The sequence below is a fragment of the Anabrus simplex genome, chromosome 1 (genome assembly GCF_040414725.1).
Source record: "Anabrus simplex isolate iqAnaSimp1 chromosome 1, ASM4041472v1, whole genome shotgun sequence".
Lineage (NCBI taxonomy): Eukaryota > Metazoa > Arthropoda > Insecta > Orthoptera > Tettigoniidae > Anabrus > Anabrus simplex.
The window spans coordinates 1789526494-1789544991 of NC_090265.1; positions in this window are offsets into that span (position 1 = coordinate 1789526494).

Here is an 18498-nt window from a genome sequence, read left to right on the forward strand (position 1 = left end):
ATTCTTATTAACGATCCTAAATTTCCAAGTTAGAGTGTACTTAATGGTTAGTGTTCCGTCACCCCACCTCTGGGAGTATGTAGAACCTAATTATTATTATTATTACTATTATTATTATTATTATTATTATTATTATTATTATTATTATTGTGTTGTTGTTGTTGTTGTTATTAATTATCAACTATCGTCTTCAAGGCATTAGCTTGAAGGCTGTCGGGATATTTCTTATGGAGAAGTTTATGAGCAAGTGTTTATTTATATTAAAATTAAGGTGACCCGGAACGTCACAATGCTACTTATTATTTTTCTTCACATCGTTTTGCCCAACTGAGGATCACGCTTGAAGTTATTTAGCTGATAATTTTGCTTTCTTCTCTTCCCAAAATCTCTTCATTGTCTCACTAAAATTCTTCTTATATCCTTCTGTCCAAATTTTATTAGTTGTAGTTTTCGGCTCCGCGAAACAATGGTTTTTAATCAGTGTTCTGAAAGCAGATAGGTTCTTCACAGCTTACTGGTTGATGTTGATTTTCTGAAGATATGATTCTACTTCATTTAGCCAGTTGTTCTTGACTTTCAGTGTGAGGGAAACATTTAGAATTATTTGGTAAGTCTATCACTGTTCATTCTGAGAATGTGCCCATAGAATTTCAACATTCTTTTCCAAATAGTGACTGAGATTTTTCAGCATGTAAATAAATTTCATGCAATTTCCTTTTCATCCATACTCCCTCTGTGCAGACTGGGCCGAAAATTTTCGTAAAACTTTTCTTTCTTGCTTTTCTATATCTTTTATGAGTGATCTACCGCCAATAATTGAGGTTTCCGATGCGTACAATGCTTCAGGTTTATTAGTATATTTTAATATCTTAGCTTTGTTTTTGTTATATATGTTCCAAGTGATTCTATATGCTTCCTTTAATTTATTAATTTTCTCCTTATTTGCTTCACGATTTAATCCAGAAGGTTGAATGATGTCTCCAACGTATTTGAGTTTATTTACTTGGGAAATTTGTCCTGATTTATTCATCATAGCTTGCCCATCTAGAAACCTAGAGTCTCCCTACATGTACTGCGTTTTTAATATGGTATTTGAAGTCCTGTTATGGCTGCAATTTCATGTAGGTTTTCGGGGGAGTGGATTGCTTCTTGCCTATTATCAGAAATAAATGCCAGATCGTCTGTAGAACCTAGAAACCGCACGTGAATGTTGTTTTTCATTTGTCTACCAAGATTTACTCCTTTCATTTTTTTTTTCCCAGGTTCCGATTACTTTTTCTAGAACAATATTGAACAAGAGAGGTGACACTCCATCTCCTTGTCGAACCCCTTGTTGACATCAAAAAGCTCAGATATTTCTCCTAAGAATTTACTTATAATTTTTATTATTAAACGTAATAATAGATACACCTGGACACGAAGAAAAACCGAGCGTTTTGGCAGTGAGGTTAGGTGGGCGCAGCTGTGAGCTTGCATTTGGGAGATACTGGGTTCGAAATCCACTGTCGACAGCGCTGAAGATGGTTTGACGTGGGTTCACATTTTACACCAGGCAATTTCTGGGCCTGTATCTTGCTAATTAAGGCTACGGCTGCTTCCGTTCCACTCCTGCGTTTCTCCTATCCCATTGTCGCCATAAGACCTATCTTTGCCGGTGCGACGTGCAGCAAATCGTAAAAAAATGCAACTAAAATCGATTACATTGCATTGGGGGTCTTCCTCTTCATCCTTGAATTTTACCTAGTTTATTGTGGTCGGAACATGATCCGGACTTGGCCTAGATTTACGGCTGGATGCAACCCTATACGTGTCTCTACTAGTTGTTAGGACGATGCGATTATTGTAGATTGAGTTTGCATTAAGACGAAAATAAACACCCTGTCTCCGAGTCAGAGGAATGGACATTTGAAATCCCTGGTGCGTTCGGAAAAGTAACCTTAGACCTTCTCAAGTTAAGGCTTGTAGACTGATGATTCAGCCACGTCTTGATAAAGAACACTGTAATATACTGGAGACGTCAGCAACCTATTAATAATGTACACGGAGCAATGGCAAGCTCCAGCCTGAGTGAAGTTCTTTGCAGTAGTAGGGAATAGTTGAGTTGATTGGTTTCATAATTAAAATGGGCTGTGGCCTCCAGGGAGGACTACTTCAGGCATTCCGAGTTGAAGCTATATAGGAAACCTGCGCGCCTGTGAGGATGGGACCCTACATAAGATGAAATGTAGTGATGAAGACAACACAAACACCCAACCCTCGTGCTAGAGGAATTAACCAATGAAAACAAAAACCCCGAACGGACGCGTAATCGAAGGCGGGACCACTTGGACCCGGCCTGCCTGGTAGCCATTTAGCCATGCAGCCGTACAGTGGTTGGATCATCGCTACCCTATAAAGACCGCACACGACGACGAAAAACTCTCCCAATGCATACACGCGATTACTAGTTCAATAATAATAAGATTATAATTGTACCGGAGGTACACCAACTCCGTACATTCAAACCAAGCGCCTATTAGGAGGCCATCTATAAGATGAACAGTGAAACTCATTTGAGAAGAAGTTTGAACGTTCATCATCAGATGTCTCTACTGTTGGCTTATGTGCCCCCTTTGGTGGGAGGATGGATAATTAATTTTCAAGAGAATTGTTGTATTCAAAGGTTCCCTTAACTGAATTGTTTGTAGATTGTTTTTGGTGTTCTAAGGTTGCTAGCACTTCTATCTCTTCCCGCCTGCTTAAAACTATAGCCATTCAAGAATTTTTTATATTTACTTAATTATCCAATGAGATTTGGGGGTGTATTCGGGGCTTCGGTCCAGAGAATTCTGGAACATTCCTCTCCGCTATCAAAGCTGAGACCTTTCGGGCCATGTTGTCTTTCGATCGCTCCAGTCCTGAAGCAGAGTGTCTTCATGGAGGAGGCATGGGACACGCCTCTTGAAAATAATAATAATAATAATAATAATAACAATAATAATAATAATAATATTTTTACGTCCCACTAACTACAGTTTTGACGGTTTTTGGAGACGCCAAGGTGAGGGACTTTTGTCTCTGAGGACTTATTTTACGTGCCAGTAAATATGCCGACATCTGTGTGACGTATTTGAGCTCAAGGTAATGACAGACACCATTTAATCATGTAATAGTTTCTGAAAGCTGATTTGAAGGGAAAGTTTCAAAATTCTTTCTGAATGTAAATCTTTCAATGTAAAGTTCTACTGAGTCTAACTTAGGGAATAGAGAGTGTGAACCCTCGTTTATTTCCCTTCAACTTGGTATTGAAGTAACTATGATTTTTAAACTTTAAAATTTATATCTTCTCCTTGTAATTTAAAATGTTCTCTCCATCTAGTCACCTTCGTAGTATAGGCTTAGCCTCTGTAACTTCGGGCCATAAGCCCCACATAGGGTTTTCAGAATTTTCAAGTGAACTTCAAAGGAGTGCAAATGTTCGCCTCGTAACATTCTAGTTTACGGCCGACAATATTAAATATTTTCTTTTTCCACTAAGGCCATGTAGAATAGGCACCTTTTGCCTCTGTTAAAAGGTTATCTATTTAAGTGTAGTTTGGACTGTGGAGCAGGTTAGTCAGTGAAGACTGCTTGTATTAATCTAGTGTCAAAATGTAGATTGCGCCTTGGAGAGGCTTGATTGTAATACGTTTGGAGAAGTAATTGAATGGAGCACTGGTGCTCTTGTAAAAGTTCAAACTTGGGAGCCTCAAGCTCATTCTGTTAAATCGTTGTTGTATGCCTGTTCTAGGCATTTCTAAGATTGTGTCTCGAGCTCAAGAGCTAACCTTTATCTATCCAATCGTTTAACAAAGTTTAAAATCTGAAAAGAAACAAAAAAAGTCAATGAAAGAAATAAAATTTCATTTTTGTTTGCTAGGGGCTGTACGTCGCACCGACACAGAAAGATCTTATGGCGACGATGGGATAGGAAAGGCCTAGGAGTTGGAAGGAAGCGGCCGTGGCCTTAATTAAGGTACAGCCCCAGCATTTGCCTGGTGTGAAAATGGAAAACCACGGAAAACCATTTTCAGGGCTGCCGATAGTGGGATTCGAACCTACTATCTCCCGGATGCAATTTCAAATTTTAGAGTTTTTAATTATACTGTGATCTTTTATCTCTCCACCCATTCATGCCCACACCTTCTTACACCTCTGCGTTCCACGAAATGCCCGGAATAATAATAATAATAATAATAATAATAATAATAATAATAATAATAATAATAATAATAATAATAATAATAATAATATTCTTTTTACGTTCCACAAATTACATTTTTAACAGTTTTTGGAGACGCCAAGGTGCGGGAGTTTTGTCTCTCAGGACTTATTTTACGTGCCAGTAAATATGCCAACACGAGTGTGATGTATTTGAACACCTTCAAATACCACCGGGTTGTGCAAGGATCGAACCTGCGAAGTTGAAGTCAGAAGGCCAGCGGCTAAACTGTCTGATCCACTCAGCCGGGCACTAGATCATTTGATCACTCTGTATTAATTCTAGCTTTCACTTGCAGTTGAATTGATAAATCACAGTATATCACTTCGAACATGGTTAGGTGTGAGAGTTTAACCCACTTCCCCACTGATTTATGTTATCTGACGCTGAGTGAGCCGGGGTTCTAGTCCCTGAATCAATGGTAGAACACTGGAATGGAATCTGTTGCGAAGGGAAGAGAGGTTATCACTAGATCACTGCCAGGGACCAGGTTGTCATGTCTAGGACGATGCGATGCACTTAAAATCCAACCAGACACTGTGTAGCACCAAACCCGCAGTGTTCCGCACACTGGAATGAAATGTGGTGCAATTGGGAACATGCATCATTTTCAAAAATATTTTTTTTGAAAAGTACACCAATGAAATAGTACGTAAACGTATTACATTGTGGTATGTTGCCTTGTTTTCTACCATTAAAAAAATATTTAATAGTGCCTTTCCGCAAGGCGAGTGAAACGGCCTCTGACGTAAGCGGCGCGCTGTGACGTCACGATCCAGTACCGCATGGAGCTCTACCAGCCGTTGTGCATCAGCCGTTGCTAAAAGCCGATTGTTTATTATTCATGATCGCGAATAATTTCGAAATGACAGAAGAAACCTTCAAAACAGCACAGTCAAACAATCTACCATGTGTAGATGTCATCATTCTTGAAAAATGTGACTTTTGTGGCCGCAGAAATTCGCGGATAACAAGCAAGTTTGTAAGTGGCGTCTTTTATATACATGCAATGTACTGTAACCCATAGTATTAGGATAACAACGAACCTGGACAGATATCACATCACTTTCAACATTTCCTTCTAGACTGATTCCCCTATTAAAGAATAACATTACATTTTCGGGCTTTCAGCATTAGTAAAGTAAGAAATCGGATTTCAGCACTAACATAAACATATAGGTAGCATTATAGTACTAGTCCGCTTCTGTGGTGTAGTGGTTAATGTGTGTCACTCCCGGAGGCCCGGTTTCGATTCCCGGCTCTGCCACGAAAGTTGAAAAATAGTACGATGGCTGAAACGGGCTCTACTCAGCCTCGGGAGGTCAACTGAGTAGAACGGTTTCGAATCCCACCTCAGCCATCCTCGAAGTGGTTTTTCGTATTTTCCTACTTCTCCTCCAGGCACCTAAGGCCACGGCCGTTTCCTTCCCTCTTCCTTGTCTATCCCTTCCGATCCTCCCATCCTCCAACAAGGCCCCTGTTGAGCATAACAGGTGAGGCCGCCTGGGCGAGGTAATGGCCCTCCTCATCAGTTTCATCACCATACTCAAAGTCTCACGTTCCAGGACACTGTCCTTGAAGTGGTAGAGGTGAAATCCCTCGCTGAGTCCGAGAGAAAACCAACCCTGAAGTATAAACTGATTAAGAAAGAAAGAAAGAAGGAAAGAAAGAAAGATCATAGTACTATAGGGCTATAATCTATCATTCCCTCCCCCCCCAAAAAAATATTTATGGTTGGGACAACTGGCCTAACCACTTCCGGGGCCCATGAAAGAGAATTAAATATCTTTGTGGAGGGAAAAAATTAAACATGATAAAGATAAATATGGCTTCATCTAGTTTTCACAAGTCGGGCTGAGTGGTTCAGACGGTTGAGGTGCTGGCCTTCTGACCCCAACTTGGCAGGTTCGATCCTGGTTCAGTCCGGTGGTAGTTGAAGGTGCTCAAATACGTCAGCCTCGTGTCGGTAGATTTACTGGCACGTAAAAGAATTCCTGCAGGACTAAATTCCTGCACATCGGCGTCTCCCAAAAATCGTAGAAGTAGTTAGCGGGGCGTGAAGACAATAACATTAATTACATTTGGCTTTTAACAAGCTGAGCATATCAGGAAAGAAAAGTGTCCTGGTGACATTTTAGTCGCTCAATACAGGAATGTCTTTGTGTGCTGTGACTGACTTTTATTTATTTATTTATTTATTTTTTTGCTGTTTGCTTTACGTCACACCGTCACATATAGGTCTTATGGCGACGATGGGACAGGAAAGGCCTAGGAATGGGAACAAAGCGGCCGTGGCCTTAGGTACAGCCTCAGCATTTGCCTGGTGTGAAAATGGGAAACCACGCAAAACCATCTTCAGGGCTGCCGGCAGTGGGGTTCAAAACCCACTATCTCCCGGATGCGAGCTCACAGCTGCGCGCTCCTAACCGCACGGCCAACTCGCGCGGTATTTTTACCCTTCGGTTCATTGACTTGGCTTGTATAACCTAAAACTTTGGCTAAGTACGATAATATTTTAAACACCTACATCACTATTTTCACCTGTGTGCAATTATGTTATTTATTTCATTAATATTATGATAATTATTATAACTGAGCATTGTTAACTTATAAGACCCCCCACAGACAAGCATTGGTTTTGTGTAGAGTTATACGTTTGTTAAATTCACGTTGTTTCCTTTCATGATGTACACGCCTATTCTTTGTTACATTATAGAGTATTTAGATATAGCCTAAATTTCTTTACCAATTAAGCTCTTGAATAAAGACATACATAACTGTCCCATGCCAAGATATATTGGTAGAATTAGAGCTGTCAAAAATGGTTCATAACCCCTTTGATTTATTATCTTGACATGGATCACCCAAAATATAGGTTAGGTTTGGAGGATACTTTAATAATCAGCATTATTTAATGCACTGTTTATTCCTTTCATATTCCAAGATGTAATTGAAGCATTTAAATAAAGCATAATACATTAAAATTTAAAGTTTTACCACTAGAACAGCTGACATGGAAAAGTGATTTGAAAATTCAAACAAATTCATCTTACGTTAAAATCTTCAAAAAAAAATAAACTGTAGACTTTTCCGATATATCACCAGCATTTCTCCGGCTCGCCAATATCCATTTCTGCCTAGTTTTAGCGTCTTTGGAACATTTATAAACAATTTGTTTAGTATGGTATGCGATGTGCAATTCGGAACTCTACACCATTTATAAGTTTTCTGCCTCACTGTCTGCGCAGGATTCATTTTAAGTCTAAAATATACCACTCAGATTATTATCCAATGTATAGACCTCGAATTTAAGCATACCAGACACTAACATAAAGTAGAAATACGCGAAGTGTATCCTGCTTCTCACAGCACACTATGTGTTATTTCGTCTGCTAATTCAGTCAACCTGTACGATGACGTCAGACCAATGAGATCGCGTACTTGCGTGACGTGACATTTTCGTAGATTTTTATCATGTTTGGAGTTATTATTTGTACATTCTGATCACATTTATGAATTCTGCATGAAATTTTGAATCAGATTAGCATATTTTTAATTAAAACCCCGGATCATGCATGTTCCCTATTACGAGGCAGAGTAATAACAACAGCCTGAAACAACACAACACGGAGCAACTTGGAGCTGTTTCCAATATACTACATCTTTAATCCTATTAGCGACCAGACCGGGGTAATACAGCTAGATTGTGGTGACAGGTGTTGTGAAATTCAGACCTTGTTCTCAACCAAGACAAGCGCGCATTGCTTCTGAACAAATACTGGACATGCGTTTTAACTAACTATAATAACGGCAATACAAATTTTTCATGTGTATTTCAGTTCTGACACTAAAGCCTACTCAGCATACCGACGGATTTGTTCTCGGTGTTCTGGGTGATTTCCGACAAAGAAATAGCGTTACGAAAATGTTACAAACTTTCGGCTGGGAAGACTTGGCAGTAGTAAGGAGACGAGATGCTCGACTATGTGGTATGTTTTGAGTTGTCAGTGGAGAGTTAGCGTTGTAAGTATAAGCTTGAGTGGAACTTTTAAATGTAGGAAATTGCATGACCTGAAATTCAAGGGGACAAATTGGAGCAAATATTCATTTATAGCACGAGGAGTAAGGGGTTGGGATAAATAATCACGGGGAATGTTCAATAAATTTCCACGTTCTTTGAAACTGTTCAAGAAATAGTTGGTAAACAATTGATATGGAATCTGCTACCTGCGTGACAGACCTAAATGCAGATTGATTGATTGATTGATTGATTGATTGATTGATTGATTGATTGATTGATTGATTGATTGAATGATTGATTGATGGACCTTATTTCTTTTGAAATAATTATCACTATAATTGGTACATATTTCCAACGTTGCTGAAGATTTTGTGAGCAATATCCGTCCGTTACCCTTCTCCGTTCATCCGTCGCAGCCCTCAGGAAAACTGCAATTTTCTTCTTCAACATCTCTTCGCCATTCCCGCCCACAGCCACCTACCTATAGAATCCGTAACCCGTGACTGAATACACTGCGCGAGAACAACGCTGTCATAAATTTCAAATATCTACCCAGTCCTGTAATAACGTACAAAATATAATTATATTATTTGCTTTGCATCCTAGTAGCTACTTTTATAGTCTTTAGTGATACTTAGGTTCCAGACTTCTGTCCTGCAGGAGTTTTTTAGCATGCCGGTTGAAATGAGGTGGGGTAAACATATAAACAAGTTGGAATTGAGTGAGTTAGGATTTGTACAAGGTTTAGCTGGGGACAGCACGAGGAAAGTAGTAGAATGTAGGTATAGGACAAGAGGTAGGTAGCTGGTTCATATCACTGGACTCCTGTTGAATTAATAACATAGATATATTTGCACTTAAATACACACGTGATACACAATACAAGAACACTCCCTACACATATTTACACTCCTTGGAAACAACTTGGCGAATGAAATGGAATTCGATGGGGAGCTATCAATATTAATGGGGCTTATGGAAGAAAGAAAGTAGAACTGGCTGAGCCAGCAAAGATGCATCTGGATGTGCTAGGAGTAAGTGATATTCGGGGAAGGGGAGATAACGAGGAAAAGATAGGAGATTATACAGTGTACTTGACGGGTGTTAGGAAGGGAAGGACGGAGTCTGGGGTAGGGATCTTTATCAGGTATATCATTGCATGCAACATAGTTTCTGTTAGGCACGTAAATGAGCAAATGAAGCGGGTAGATTTGTCATTTGGAGGAATTAGGACTGGAATTGTCTCCGTGTATTCACCATGTGACGGTGCAGATGAGGATGGGTCAACAGCAAGGATAGAATAGTGCTAATGGGCGATTTCAATGCGAGAGTTTGGAATAGAACTGAAGGGTACGAAAGGGTGATTGGTAAATGTGGGGATGATATGGAAGCTAATGGAAATGGTAAGCCTCTGCTGGACTTCTATGGTAGTATGGGTTTAGCAGTTACGAATACATTCTTCAAGCATAAGGCTATTCACCGCTACACATGGGAGGCTGGGGGTACCAAATCCCTAATAGAATATATATCTTAACCGACTTCGAATTCTGGAAATCTGTTAGGAATGTACGAGTTTTCCGGGGATTTTTCGATGATACAGACCACTATCTGATCTGTAGTGAACTAAGTATCTCTAGGCCTAGGGTAGAGAAAGTGAAATCTATCCGCAAACGAATAATGCTAGAAAATCTCCAGGACGAGGAGATTAGTTAGAAGTACATAGATATGATTAGTGAGAAGATTCGAACAGTAGACAGTAAGCAGGTTCAGGACATAGAAAGTGAATGGGTGGTATACAGGGATGCTGTAGTAGAAACAGCAAGGGAATGCCTAGGAACAACTGTGTGTAAAGATGGGAAGATGCGAACAGCTTGGTGGAATGATGGAGTGAGAGCAGCCTGTAAACGTAAAAAGAAGGCTTATCAGAAATGGCTCCAAACAAGGGCCGAGGCAGACAGGGATTTGTACGTAGATGAAAGAAACAGAGCGAAACAAATAGTTGTTGAATCCAAAAAGAAGTCATGGGAAGATTTTGGTAATAACCTGGAAAGGCTAGGTCAAACAGCAGGGAAACCTTTCTGGACAGTAATAAAGAATCTTAGGAAGGGAGGGAAAAGGAAATGAACAGTGTTTTGAGTAATTCAGGTGAACTCATAATAGATCCCAGGGAATCACTGGAGAGGTGGAGGGAATATTTTGAACATCTTCTCAATATAAATGGAAATCATCCTGGTGGTGTTGCGAACAGCCAGGCTCATGGGGAAGAGGAAAATGATGTTGGTGAAATTATGCTTGAGGAATTGGAAAGGATGGTAAATAAACTCCATTGTTATAAAGCAGCAGCAATAGATGAAATTAGACCTGAAATTATGAAGTATATGGGAAGGCAGGAATGTGAACGGCTTCATAGAGTAGTAAGATTAGCATGGAGTGTTGCTAAGGTACCTTCAGATTGGACAAAACAGCAATTGCACCTATCTATAAGCAAGGGAACAGGAAGGATTGCAACAACTATCGAGGTATCTCATTGATTAGTATACCAGGCAAAGTATTCACTGGCATCTTGGAAGTGAAGGTGCGATCAGTGTTTGAGAGGAAGTTGGATGAAAACCAGTGTGGTTTCAGACCACAGAGAGGCTGTCAGGATCAGATTTTCAGTACGCGCCAGGTAATTGAAAAAAGCTACGAGAGGAATAGGCAGTTGTGTTTATGTTTCGTAGATTTAGAGAAAGCATATGACAGGGTTCCGAGGGAAAATTTGTTCGCTATACTGGGAGACTATGGAGTTAAAGCATTTATGATGACAATTGGGCTTCAGTGAGAATTGACGGTAGAATGAATTCTTGGTTCAGGGTACTTACTGGGGTTAGACAAGGCTGTAATACTTCACCTTTGCCGTTCGTAGTTTACATGGATCATCTCCTGAAAGATATAAAAAGGCAGGGAGGGATTCAGTTAGGTGGAAATGTAGTAAGGAGTCTGGCCTATGCTGACGACTTGGTCTTAATGGCAGATTGTGCCGAAAGCCTGCAGTCTAATATCTTGGAACTTGAAAATAGGTGCAATGAGTATGGCAGTGGCGTATCCTGGAATCTCCACTGAGGCATGCAACTAGTAACCATGCAGTTAACACAATGTATTAAGTAAATTTCATTTCTACTCACCCTAATTACATGTAAGTGAACTCGAGCCAAACAGTTTTACTGTAAGTTCCTGGATTGAACGTGCGTACACAATTCTTGTTTTCTATTTTTAAATTTACGAGAGTCCGCCTCTGTGGTGTAGTGGTTAGTGTGATTAGCTGCCACCCCCGGAGGTCCGGGTTCGATTCCCGGCTCTGCCACGAAATTTGAAACGTGGTACGAGGGCTGGAACGGGGTTCACTCAGCCTCGGGAGGTCAACTGAGTAGAGGTGGGTTCGATTCCCACCTCAGCCATTCTGGAAGTGGTTTTCCGTGGTTTCCCACTTCTCCAGGCAAATGCCGGAATGGTACCTAACTTCAGGCCACGGCCGCTTCCTTCCCTCTTCCTTGTCTATCCCTTCCAATATTCCCATCCCCCGCAAGGCCCCTGTTCAGCATAGCAGGTGAGGCCGCCTGGGCGAGGTACTGGTAATCCTCCCCAGTTTTGTCCCCGACGCAGGGTCTGAAGCTCCAGGACACTGCCCTTGAGGCGATACAGGTGGGATCCCTCGCTGAGTCCGAAAAGCCGAGGGAAAAGCCAACACTGGAGGGTAAGCAGATTAAGAAGAAGGAGAAGAAGAAATTTTTTTGCTACGGGCTTTACGTCGCACCGACACAGATATGTCTTATGGCGACGATGGGATAGGAAAGGCCTAGGAGTTGGAAGGAAGCGGCCGTGGCCTTAATTAAGGTACAGCCCCAGCATTTGCCTGGTGTGAAAATGGGAAACCACGGAAAACCATCTTCAGGGCTGCCGATAGTGGGATTCGAACCTACTATCTCCCGGATGCAAGCTCACAGCCGCGCGCCTCTACACGCACGGCCAACTCGCCCGGTAAAGAAGAAATATACGAGGAAAGGTAGAGGTCTCCCGGCTTGAACTATTTGAATCTTTTCATCAAACGAACGGCCAGTAAACTGATTTACAATATCCGTTTTAGACTCATCCATCGTTAATACCACAATAAGCGCAAAATATAATAAAAGACCGAAAACGACGAATAGCACAGGAACAGCACACAGAGAATGAACTCACTAATCAGCAAAACACACAATGAATTAACTCACTAGTTAGCCACAACTGAAGCACTGAAGGAAAGTCACCTCAGTGGCATTGGTCAGTTTCGTCACGTTGGGTTCTCGCTGGGGGATAATCTGTGGGTCCCGTTCGCTGTAAACATGTCGACTTTCTCCAAGTTGCTAACAGATGGCAGAGGGTAGCACGGGTATGGGCAAGGTCTCTCTAGGGAGGTCTGGTCACGCTACCACAATCCTTAGCGGTGGCGGCCATATTGGGTCTTAAATATCGTTGTTATGTGGGCGTGCCCGATTTAATGATGTGAGTTATTACTTGTATCTTGAAGGAAAATGGGATACTGTGCCGCACCAAATTGTCAAAATAAGACAACTGACGGAATTAGTGTTTCGCTTCCCGAGAGATAAGAAAAGGGGAGTTCAATGGGTATAAAACTGTAGGCATAGCACATGGCAATCTACAGATAATTCCGTCTTGTGCGCGGTTAGTGAAGTTATACATTCGTATTATTCCTGAATAATAATATGTTTATATGAACGATGTTTTATATTTATAGGTCTTATTATGTATTTTCTTCTAGCATCCCAACAATTTTCAACGTCCCTAATCCACCCAAGTCTTTGACATTTAATAGGAAACCTCCCAAAGAAAGAGAATTGTCTTTCAAAACAAGCAAGAAAAGTAACAGGAAATGTGTAATAGTAGTATTGATGTTTCTGAAAATTTCCTTTTCATGTGTCTGGCTCCATGGCTAAATGTTTAGCGTGCTGGCCTTTGGTCACAGGGGTCCCGGGTTCGATTCCCGATTCAGGAATTTTAACCGTAATTGGTTAATTTCGCTGGCACGGGGACTAGGTGTTCATCATCATTTCACCCTCATCACGACGCGCAGGTCGCCTACGGGAGTCAAATCAAAAGCCGAACTTGTCCTCGGATGCTCCCGGTACTAAAAGCATACGCCATTTCATTCCATTCCTTTTCATGTAAACTACAGGCAGTACCTTTCTAACCCTACATGCAATGTAGAAGCGTTTCACAGATATTTGAAATGCTTGTTCCTGTTCATTTACCAATCACAACAAACAATAGGCCTATCACTTCAAACCAACAATTTGTGTCCAGCTTGCCATCATTACAGCAATTGTTAATAGCAGCCTTATACGGTACCGGTACTGTAGTTATTATTTACAACTATATTTCATTCATCTTAAATGCTCTCTAGAGTACATTATATGGTTGGACAAATACTTAAAGATCACAACACTCGCTTCACTCGCACTAACCAACTACTGTAATTTAACGTACCGTAGCCTAACATAATAACCTAATGTAATCCCTAAAATAGCCTAACCTAGGTTAACTTAATAGTGACTGAATTTCTATTTCTTATGGAATCATGTCTATCAATGGCTTTAATTTTATTAACTATTATTATTATTATTATTATTATTATTATTATTATTATTATTATTATTATTATTATTATTATTATTATTATTATTATTATTATATGCATGAATGTCAGGACTCAGCTAAGAGCCCCGTGGTTGCCAACCCACGCTCCCTAGTTAGGAGCTCCTGGCGCCCCTTTCAGTCGCCTCTTATGACAGGCAGGGGATACCGTTGGTGTTATTCTATTGCCCCCACCCACAGGTGGAAATCAATTTGGGTTGTGACTACGAGGCCCTTAGCTGAGTCTTTACTTACTTGTGTCAGGCTCTCACCTATTCTAACCCATCCGACCTCCGCTGGTCAACACTTGTTCTTTTCCGACCGCGACGGCATTAGCACATTCGAGGCCTAGGAAGTTTTTCATTTCCACGCACTTTGTGGCCTTCATCTTTTTTTACCGATACCTCCATTTTTCTAAGTGTTGGACCCCTTCTATTTGTTTTCTTCTGATTAGTGTTAAGGAGGACGGTTGCCCAGGTGTACTTCCTCTTAAAACAATAATCACCACCACCATTTTGTACTATATAGCTGCAAGGGATATCACTAAACTAGTTAAGAGTAGCTAAGAACATCCCTCTTGTTGCACATGTGCAAAGTATTTTTGCCTTAGAACCCAAAGAAATACCACATGAATGGATACAACAGTTACCATACATAATTTAATGCACTCAACTCAAGAGGCATTCAGTGTTTGTCAACATACTGGGGTAACCTTTTAGAAACACAGTATCAGTAATTACTCTCTTAATCAAGAAAATGCTGAAGGTAATTTATTACAACTGTCTTGTAGTACTTTAAGTACAATACTTCAAGTTCAGTATTTCATGTACCGGTAATCGTAATACGACACAGGTACTGTATAGATTTCTATGTTTCTGTCAATAAGATTACGTATTTGACAGATGATATCAATAAGAAACACAGTAAGACCAAGTTGTAAGGAAGTAAAAGGGTAAAACATAAACTTTTCTGTTGATTCTTGTTTCAAAAAAAAAAAAGTCAGGCTCAGTTAATTATCTTCTTATTCAAATAGCTGTGAATGTATTCATATCATTTAAGTGTTATACAGTTCATCTACATGAACAGTAGATGCCCAATTAAATTCTTTATGAAAAATAGTCGGTATTTTGTTTTTATTTCAATGTACGGTACCGAAATCCTTTAAATTCGAATACACTTGCCTTTGGTTACGCTCGCTTAAAGACCCAATATGGCGGCTCCATAAGAAGCATTCGTGACTTGACCTCACTAGATAGACCTTGGTATGGGGTGACAAATTCTGACCAAATTTCAATTGCAGCGACATCGTTCGGAGGGTTTCAGAACTACGTCTGCCACCGAATGCAATTTTAAGATTGAATGCCTTGCATCCTTAACTCCGCCATGCTGTATCTTTCTTCCTAGAGAGGAGTAGACGGCGAGACTACACCAGCACCACACATAGTCAAGCAACGGAACTAGTACAGTTGTGCGGACCTTTTGAACTTCTGAGAGATGAAATCGTTAATATTTGACTTAAAACAACCTAAAATCGTACATCAGACAGTTCTTTGTGTTATCATAACGCATGCAGTGAATGCCTTGCATTCAAGGAGAATACGCCCCTGGAGTATGGTATGAAAATTAGCCTCTCGAAGACTAAATTGATGTCAGTAGGTAAGAAATTCAACAGAATTGAATGTCAGATTGGTGATACTAAGCTAGAACAGGTCGATGATTTCAAGTATTTAGGTTGCGTGTTCTCCCAGGATGGTAATTTAGTAAGTGAGATTGAATCAAGGTGTCGTAAAGCTAATGCAGTGAGCTCGCAGTTGCAATCAACAGTATTCTGTAAGAAGGAAGTGAGCTCCCAGACGAAACTATCCTTACATCGGTATGTTTTCAGACCAACTTTGCTTTACGGGAGCGAAAGCTGGGTGGACTCAGGATATCTTATTCATAAGTTAGAAGTAACAGACATGAAAGTAGCAAGAATGATTGCTGGTACAAACAGGTGGGAACAATGGAAGGAGGGTACTCAGCATGACGAGACAAAGGCTAATTTAGGAATGAACTCGATGGATGAATCAGATCAAAAATTAGATGGATGGCTTTTCCGGCGTTTGCTCTATTAACCAGCGTTTCGTCTTAGGTCTGACACTAGACTCTTCAGAGTAGCAAACGCCGGAAAAGCCATCCATCTAATTTTTGATCTGATTTTTGATATGCTCTATTGGTGGAAAAGAATCTATTTCCCTCCATGGGAACTTAGAATTTCCATTTCGATGGATGAAGCTGTACTCATATACCGGCTTCGTTGGTGGGGTCATGTGAGGTGAATGGAGGAGGATAGGTTACCTAGGAGAATAATGGACTCTGTTATGGAGGGTAAGAGGATTAGAGGTAGACCAAGACAACGATGGTTAGACTCAGTTTCTAACGATTTAAAGCTAAGAGGTATAGAATTAAATGAGGCCACAACACTAGTTGCAAATCGAGGATTGTGGCGACGTTTAGTAAATTCGCAGAGGCTTGCAGACTGAACTCTGAAAGGCATAACAGTCTATAATGATAATGTGTGTATGTATGTTAGAGCGTTATACCATTGTTTCATGAACCTCATGTGTCCCAAGACTTTCACTCTACTTCAGTTCAAGTGGGGCTATCCTCCCAGCTCTTGGATATGCTATTTATATTTCGCACCTGTGAAGTTTGATATTTCGTTCTTTTCAGTGGAATAATGTATTCTTCCCATGATATTACTCTTTCATTTTTCGCCTAGTAATAATCGGATAAATAGAGGGCTGACTGGGTGTAATATTCTTAGTACACCTCCACAGATTCAGCGTACTCAGAGCTCACGCCCTGTCAGACCAATCACTTGATACTATTTCACCTGCATATAAGAAAATCTAGCTAAAAAATAAAAAAGATCTACAATTATATTCGAACTAATCGAAAGCCACAATCCTATTTTAAGATCATGAAGTGGAGATTCGTGAATTATTCTTTAATTCTCTCGCAAATAATACATATTATTCTGCGAATTTACACATCCGTGCAGAAAACATGTCTCATCACAAAACATGTCCGACTCGTTGGCTGAATGGTCAGCGTACTGACCTTCGGTGAGGGTCTCGGGTTCGATTCCCGGCCCTGTCGGGGATTTTAACCTTCACTGGTTAATTCCAATGGCCAGGGAGCTGGTGCTTGTGCTGTTCCCAACATTCCTGCAACTCACATACCACACACAAAACTATCCTCCACCACAATAACACGCAGTTACCTACACATGGCAGATGCCGCTCACCCTCGTCGAGGGCTTTCCTTACGAGGGCTGCACTCGGCTAGAAATAACCGCACGAAATTAATTAATCATAAATAATCGCTAATTAGGATTTATTCACCACTGTTGACAGGCTGAAGACGATTTCAATAATATTTTGTTGCAGGTGGTTCTCTCGGGATTAAACTTTGCATTTCTGCCACATTGTGTGGATTAAATTCCAGCTTTCTTGCCGCCCGCTGTGAAGAAGAATATCGACGGCCTAGTTCTAGTACCACTTATCTCCCAATGTTCTTCCTAGCCATTATTTCCGTTAAGACTGGTCACGCCTCTCAGCTACATATTGATACGCAGTCCATCAGACACATTTTCGTCGTGTTCATTTTCCCATGCTTACAGTACGTGTAAAGGAAAATGAACCTTGCTGTACGAATGTGTGCTTCCTCGGCGTATTTACGCACTCCTACCGTATAATGCAGGGGCTGCCTGGCCGAGGCAGTAAAGGCGTGCTAAGTTCGCCCGGAAGGGCGTGGGTTCGAATCCCCGTCAGGAAGTCGTAAAATTTACGAAACGAGATGTCCACTCCGGAGGTGCATATGGCCCTGAGGTTCACTCAGCCTACACCAAAAATGAGTACCAGGTTAATTCCTGGGGGCAGAGGCGGCCGGGCGTAGAGCTAACCACTCTAACCCATCACGTGCCGCGGTCAACAATGGTGGAAGCCTTTACCTTCCACTTTGTATTTGTCTTTTTTACCGTATAATGTATTTAATTTTCCACACAGACAATTAGCGAATTTTGTGCAAACGTCAAGTTCCTCTCTTAACATGAAAATTTCAGCGTTGTGGTCCTTAAGTAGCTCAATCGGAAAAGAAGAAGAAGAATTCTGCTTACGAAATGTCCGAAGTGATAATGCTATACAGGGATTTTCCCCTTCTCCTTTACTCACTTCTTCCTAGTTATCTCAGTGAGGTACTAATGCAGATTAAGCGTGGTTTTACGGCCGGATGCCCATCCCGACGCCAGTCCTACGTGGACGGATGCATTCACTTTTGTGTGATTCTGTGTTGGTTGGTAGTGTGATACGAAGTTACATAAAAATGAAAATGTGTATTAATATGATAACAAATAGTCCGTCCCGAGCAAGAATAATTGAACAATATGATTAAAATTCCCAAACCATCGAGGAGTCCAACCCGAGGCCTTCTGAACCGCACCCAAGAAGCCTAAACACATAGAGGTTAAAAAATAAATAATGATTTTATAAACAAGTCTCTCTATCCAACAGTACATATGGTAATC